This window comes from Rhipicephalus microplus, chromosome X, assembly GCF_043290135.1.
Source record: "Rhipicephalus microplus isolate Deutch F79 chromosome X, USDA_Rmic, whole genome shotgun sequence".
Classification (NCBI taxonomy): Eukaryota; Metazoa; Arthropoda; class Arachnida; order Ixodida; family Ixodidae; genus Rhipicephalus; species Rhipicephalus microplus.
In genome coordinates, this window is record NC_134710.1 from 29,987,849 (window position 1) to 29,995,609 (window position 7,761).

Genomic DNA, 7,761 nt, shown 5'->3' on the forward strand with positions numbered 1-7,761 from the left:
GTTTCATACAATAATACCTAGAGTGGAATCTGGCACTAGTGTCTACGCGGGCTCTTTCAGCGGCGCTTGTACCCGCATGGGTATGATAAGAAGTACAGGCTTCGGATCTGCTTCGGATGGATCACGTTCTTGAGATTCGTGACGCTTCTTTTCCGAGTGTGAAACAAAGTAATATGAAGTTATATCAAATTGAAACTTGCATCACTTTTTATACGCAAACTTTATTGCAAACGCTTGTTGTGACTAGGCGGTAGAAGTAAAACCTCGACAAATTTAGCCACCAGGGTATGCATTGATCTGCCATTGCGTTCCAGATTTGGCATCATGATGTAATGAATTATTCCTTACAATATTCGAAAACAAACATTCTTGGTTTGCCCTTGATAGTACGCAATATCTATTTATGGAAATAACAGCGCAGTATTAAATGAGGAACACTTAACGTTTTGTCTGCTGCGATGCCAGGTGCGTCTGTTAAAGTGGTCTGCCCCCAACGCACCTCTCGTTTTGTTGTGAAGTCAAGTCAGAATAGCGTGGCGGTGCGTCTACTTCCCGTCGCCGTCATTTTGCAGCTGATTTCAACGAGTTTTGGCAAGACGCACTAACAACAAACGTGATCTCGCTGTAATATCCTACACTGGCATTGCACGCTACATCAATGCGCAGCGGTGAGTGGATGATGCTTCACTTAAATCGTAAAACACGACCTATACAGCTTCAGCGTTGCAATAAATTGAGAGGCCTAGCAGTTTTCAGCTTCTTTGAACAACAAAGGCACCTTCTTGGCACCCACCCACTACCCACTTTACGCGAAGAACGAAACTGAAGCTGCAGAAAAAGATCCGTAGACAGTTCACTGGCTAACGCGATCCAATTCGAAGATTGTACTTCCCATAATTCCCATGAGGGTACACGATCGCCGCGCCAGATTCTTGTCTAGGTATTATTGCATGAAAATCTATGGCTGGTGTGTATTCACTTTAGAACGCCGACAAACTGCTCTCCCGTCACCCACTCTCTCCATCTCTAATTCAAATGGAATTGGTAACAAAAGTACATATACGGATCTAGCAGCTACATCGCCACTTTCGCATTGATTCTGTAAGGTTATTTATTCCATTTTTTTTGTGGCCACTAACACCGACAAATCCAACACCGTGCTTTGACGAACTTTCTGGAGCCCCAACATGTATGTACATGGGCATTTAGGTGTTCAGAATATTAGCATCATTAAGCTTCATATGAAGTCATAAGTTATACGTCATTCTTCATAATAGGGTGAAAGACAAAGAAAGTGAAAAAATCAGAGCATATCCATGGAGTGAATGATGATGAGTGGGGCGAAGCGTCCATCAGCCCATCCGCGCTTCCGTCCGTCCGCTCGTTCTTGCTTCGGTCCGTCCGACCGCCAGTGCGTCCATTCATGCGTCAGTCCGTCTGTCCATGCGTTCATCCATACGTCCGTCCGCACGTCCATCCAACTGTCCGTTCGTGTTCTACACTCTAAGGCAAAATTACCCGGAAAAGGAGTAATGGAGCCATATAGGCGCGCGCAATGAACGGATAGACCGTCGAGGAGAAACCACAGAGGGAAGCGTGTCGCGTGCAAACCCCTTCGTCTCCTAACACGCTCCAAAGGAATGAACCACCCGGGGAATGCAGGCAGCGCGCAAAGCGTTGCCAAGGTCACTATCCGTCCTCCTTTTCTCCTGGCTCAGTCTTTCCCCGTGTTTTGCTGGCGACGGTTCGCGTTGCGTCGCGCTCGGAGTGCTCGACCACGGCCGCCTGTATTCGACGATCGAGGAATTACGATGTGGTGCTTGGGTGTACGCTTGGATCAGCGTGGGCTGCTGCTTTGACTTTTCGCTGCACGCATGAAGTCTGGAGCAAGTCTCGACACGTCACCACGCCGCGCTGTATATCTCTGGCTTCAAGATAACGACGACCAACACATGACAGTAACAGTAGGGAAGGCCAAAATGGCGGCCGAAAAGACAGCAGGCCTATCGGATATATACTTCAGTCCGACTCAGGGCAGAAATCAGTGCTGGATTCTTTTGCAAGTAGGTTATCATTTTTTATTCTACTCTAGTTGTCACGTGTGCGATACGGATCGCGCTTGCCGGCAACAGGCTCGGTCGTGCTGTATATCGCACGCACGAAATGCACCGCGAAGGTCAGCTGGGGCATCTGCAGTTCGCCTGTACTTTGCGACCGCCTGGAAATTGGCCGTCATTGCTGTCGGCCTCCCGTACGCTCGCTCGTCAAGTGCTCGCCTGTCTTCGCCGCCGTGATGAGCTCCGGGCTGACGATATTGTGCTGAGACCTCGTCGCAGTGTTGGGAGTCGTCGAAAACACGTTGCGGATTCTCGTAATGAGCTTGCTTTTAGTATGTCGCGCGCTGTAAGTGCACCAGCACGGGCTGGCGGAGCTTTCGCTAGCGTCGGAACTCAGTGAAAATCGGTAGCCATTACAGTTGGCTTTCCCGTCAGTCGGTCGCAAGCAGCTCGGCGCCGTCCGTTGGCCGCGGCGGCGCACTCGTGTTTGCGTGCTGCACTCGCTCGAGTTTGTGAAAAGGGCCGCATTACCGTCGATTTCTTCGGCGCAAATCAGTTCGGCGCTGTTCGTGGCGGAGGCCAAGCGTACGCTCGCTCTCCTGTTCGAAGTTCGCTGACGGCAGACACTCCGCGTGCAGCGCCGTGTCTGGTGTTGCGTTCGCTTGCTCGAGCTGAACGACGTCGCTCGCTTATGACTCGCTGACTTGTTGGCGGCACGGTGGTTCGCGGAGGTGTGGCGGCGGCCGCCGCTCCTAAGATGTTGCGCTACGGGGATCGAAATGAGTCTGACGATGTGTGACATCACGGTGAAATTATTAGCATGTCATATCTCACGTATGTTTTTATTTTACCTACGTATTTCTCATATATTTATTTTTACGTATTTCTCATATCCATTCGTATTCATCCTGTCACGTGTGGCTCACTATTTTACATACTTATTGTGCAGCCGTGGGCACATACCGTGCTGAAATCTGTGTGCACTGGTGTCTGCGGTGCCTGTCATCCATCTCTTTCGTCAGAGCAGCTTCAGAAGGACTGTGCGAGATGTGAATGTAAAGTTATTTATGTCTCATATTTTACACGCATGTTTTTATATTGTTACGCGAAGGAGACTGACTCAGAGGGGTAGTCACCGATGTATTTACAGCCGGTTAGGCGAGCAGCGCCAGCCACACAGATTAGCTCGCGCCAGTCTATCTGCTTTGTCTTCTTCAACTCCATGCACTGGCACGTGGCATGACCCCCGGCGGCGGAGGCACAATCCCGGTGATTTAAAGGTCGTTATCTGACGCATTCTTGTAGAGCTTGATCCGCGAGACGTGTACAATATCACTGGGCCACATAGTAGATGATGATGGACAGATGGGGCTGATCTCGTAGGTGACAGGTGTTACTTGACGCAATATATGGTAGGGTCCCTTGTAATGAGACAGAAGTTTTTCGGATAGGCCCAGCCGACGATGAGGGGACCAGAGTAAAACGAAGGTACCGGGAGCGAAATGTACGTCTCTATGTTCCGCATCGTACCGACGGCATTGGTTGGTTTGTGACGCCCTCAGCCGAGCGCGAGCGAGCTGACGGGCAGGATCGGCTCGCGCAATCGCGTCGCGGGCATACTCGCTGGTGGACGAGGTGTGAGCTCGCGCTCGAGCTCACACCTCGTCCACCAGCTCGAGGTGTGACGAGGTGGGGCTCGTCAGTGTCCTCAGGATCGTCGACAGGGTACCGGGAGAGGCAATCAGCATCTTGGTGTAGGTGGCCAGATTTGTAGACCACCGAATAGGAAAACCCTTGCAGGCGCAAAACCCAGCGACCAAGGCGGCCTGATGGATCTTTCAGAGAGTTGAGCCCGCAGAGTGCGTGGTGGTCGGTAACTACCGAAAATGGGTGTCCGTATAGATAAGGTCGAAATTTAGCCACCACCTATACAAGAGCCAAGCACTCACGCTCTGTTATCGAATAGTTACGTTCAGGGGCGGATAGGAGGCGGCTGGCATATGCAATAACGCAATCATGGCCATGTTGTTTCTGAAGCAGCACTGCACCAATGCCATGCCCACTTGCATCTGTACGGATTTCCGTAGGGGCAGCAAGGTTGAAGTGTGCCAGAATCGGAGGGGTAGTGAGAAGAGCGACGAGAGTCGAGAACGCAGAAGCCTCTTCGGAGCCCCATGAAAACGGGAATTCTTTCTTGAGGAGCTGCCTAAGTGGCCTCGCTATGTGCGCAAAATTTTTCACGAAGCATCGGAAGTAGGAGCATAGTCCGATAAAGCTGCATACATCCTTCGCAGATCGTGGTACAGGAAAGTTTTTGACGGCGCTGATTTTATGCCGGGTCTGGTTGTACACCGTTGGCGTCTACTAAATGGCCAAGCAGTGTGATTTGATGGCGACCAAAGTGACATTTGGATGAGTTGAGCTGCAGGCCAGCGTGACGGAAGATTCCCAGGATGGTTGAGAGGCGCTCTATATGAGTTTCAAATGTTGGTGAAAAGACGATGACGTCGTCCAAGTAGCACAAACAGGTGGATCATTTGAATCCTCTGAGCAGGGAGTCCACCATTCGTTCGAAGGTGGCAGGAGCGTTACAAAGGCCGAAGGGCATGACCTTGAACTGATATAGGCCATCGGGGGGTGATGAATGCTGTCTTTTCACGGTCCATTTCATCTACCTTTATCTGCCAGTAGCCGGAACGAAGGTCTGTGGAGGAAAAATAGTGGGACCCTTGAGGCAATCAAGCGCATCATCTATTCGTGGCAGAGGGTAGACGTCTTTTTTGGTAATTTTGTTTAGGTGTCGATAGTCCACGCAGAAAGGCCATGCACTGTCTTTCTTGCGGACTAGCGCTACAGGAGAAGCCCAAGGACTGCAGGATGGCTCATTGATGTCCTTGGCGAGCATTTTGTCGACCTCACTTTGGATGATGTGACGCTCGGCCGCCGACACCCGATATGGACGCCTATGAATAGGTTGCTCATTACCAGTGTTTATGCGGTGGCTCATACAGGTAGGTTTCTCCAACGGATGGCCGCTGATGCCAAAAACGTCGATGTGGGACAGCAGAACCCGGTGGAGCTCATCAGTCTGCTGCGGCGTTAAGTTGGAAGCGATCATCGAAGTAATAGCGCTGTCGGAGCAAGTGGCAGATTGATGTTGAGCATGGGGGTCAGAAGGAGCGGCCATCGCGAAAACATCTACCGCATTGTCTTCTAAGGTGCAGAGCAACGCCAAAGAGATCCCTTGTGGCAGAACTTGAGGTGTCAAGCTAAAGTTGACAACTGGGAGGCACGTAGAATTTCCTGCGACGGACAGAATGGTGTGCGTTAATGTAATGCCACGGCTTATGAGGACATCGGTGATAGGGGTCAGAACATAGTCACCGTCGGAAACTGGTGGTATTGAGACGAGCTCTATGTAGGTCAGTGTCTGTGGAGGGAGGCGCGCGTGTCCCGTTGTGCAGAGGCGACTCGGCCGTAGTGCAAGAGGTTCTGTTGTGGGCAAGTGTAGACGGAGCGTACTGGTCGAACAGTCTATGAGGGCAGAATGCGTGAACAGGAAGTCGAGGCCTAAGATTACGTCATGGGGGCATTTATCAAGGACGGTGAAGAGAACAACTGTGTGTTGGTCTGCAATGCTCAAATGAGCGGAACACATTCCAACGATAGATGCTATTCCACCATCCGCAACACGGACGAACTGAGTGGTCGCAGGTGTGAGAACCTTCTTGAGCTTGCAGCGAAAATCACTCGTCATCATGGAAAGTTGGGCGCTGGTGTTGACAAGAGCAGTGACATGTACGCCGTCTACTTGTACGTCTATGAGGTTCCGTTTTGTCGGTATCGTCAAAAGAGGATTTTTGGTCTGTCCGAGCGATGCAGCGCCACCTCCGGGGGCTGCAACGCTTAGTTTTCCGTCGGGGAACCTCGTGGGAAGGCGGGGGAAGATGGTCGGCGGGGCTGTGGAGAACGAGACTGGTGACGTTGGGGGGATGGAGAGCGGGAGTAGCGGTGTTCAGAAGCAGGTTCCTGGACAAAATGGTCGCGGCTGGTCTCATGGCGATAGGCAAGACGTGCATAGAAGGGACGAGAAAACGGTTGTGCAGGATGACCCCAGCGACTTCTGCAATGGCGAGAAATGTGCCCGATTCTGTGACACGAGAAGCTGATCGGCTTGTCATCGTGTGTTCGCCATACGGACGGATTACGGAACGTTGAGGAAGAGCCGGTCGGGAAGGGGCGTGCAGGCGTGTATAGGGGCTGGTAGTCGGTGCGGAGAGGCGGTGAGATAGATTGAATTCCCAAGTTGGCGATTTCCTGCCGGACGACTGCTTGAAGGAGAGGCAACGTAATTGGCGGAGAGGGGTCAGGGGACGTTGGTACCACCTTAGCTGGCGTAGCCGCTTCAAGCTCCCGCCTGACGATTCGCGTCAAGTTGTCACAGGTGTTTGGTGGATGATATGTGTCGAGACACGAGGACGTCGCAGTGGTGTTCGGGAGGCGCTGGAACTGATGAGAGATGCGTCTGCTTTTAGCTTGTTGGAACCGGTGGCATTCTTGATTGATCGCATCAACAGATGACACATTGTTGAATACCAACAAGTTGAACGCATCGTCGGCGATACCATTTAGGATATGCGCAGCTTTTTCAGGTTCGGACATATTTTCGTCAGCTTGGCGGCATAGTGAAAGGACAGCCTGAATGTAACCGATGTAGGGCTCCGTGGAAGATTGTGCACGAGTCGACAACTCATTTTTTGCAGCTTCACGACAACCAGAGATGTTGCCGAAAAGCTCACGGATCTTTGCCTTGAAGCTGTCCCAGCTTGTTATGTCATGCTCGTGGTTGTCAAACCAAACACGAGGGGTTCCGTCGAGATAAAAGATGACGTTTGCGAGCATAAAAGTGGGATCCCACCTGTAAGTGGCGCTGACGCGTTCGTAGAGGCGTAGACAATGGTCGACGTCAGAACCCTCGCTGCTCGAGGACACGCCGGGGTATTTGAGCGCGGAAAGCGCCACGAAAGTTGTTGCGGGCTCTGGGTTGACAGGTCGGGCAGAAGGGCGGGTGACCGGACAGGATGTAGCCGAGTCTTGAGTGGTCATGTTGTAAGCCGCGAGGGAGCGTCCGCTTCGGAGTTCCGTGGCGAGGACGGGGATCGCATAACTCCTCCAAATGTGTTACGAGAAGGAGACTGACTCAGAGGGGTAGTCACCGATGTATTTACAGCTGGTTAGGCGAGCAGCGCCAGCCGCACAGATCAGCTCGCGCCAGTCTGTCTGCTTTGTATTCTTCAGCTCCATGCACTGGCACGTAGCAATATTAACTAGCACGTACTTGTCATATGCGTCCATCTTCGTCTTCTGTCACGTGTGTCTAACTCTTTTTACAAGAAATGAACAAGGTGTGACAACGAGACTGGACTTGTACGCTTAACCATGAATTCACTTAAGAGAATGGGTAAACTTCATGTGTATGTAGAAAAATAAAAGATTTCGATGTTTCACTTTTGTTTCGCTGTTGCCGTGACTGCGGAAGCAGTTACACCTAGGTGGCTAACTACTTTTCCGCGTGTTACTTTGTGCGCTATTTGTTGCTCACTGCGCAGAAAAACAGGAGAAAAAAGTATTAGGCCTGGCGGAAAATAAACAAAAAGCAATGTTTGCACTGGGAATAAAAAGTTCATCTGATTGGAGTATATGA

General features: G+C 51.2%; 1 protein-coding gene across 2 annotated transcripts in view; it reads left to right on the plus strand.

The window, feature by feature from the left end:
* The first annotated feature begins 1,744 nt into the window (after nt 1–1,744).
* LOC119175757 (U-scoloptoxin(11)-Sm5a) overlaps nt 1,745–7,761 on the plus strand; it is a 248,667-nt gene continuing 242,650 nt past the window's right edge. For both annotated transcript variants that reach the window (XM_075876116.1, XM_075876117.1), the window contains exon 1: nt 1,745–2,063. The gene's annotated coding sequence lies outside the window, so the exon portion shown is untranslated. The remainder of the gene's footprint in view (nt 2,064–7,761) is intronic.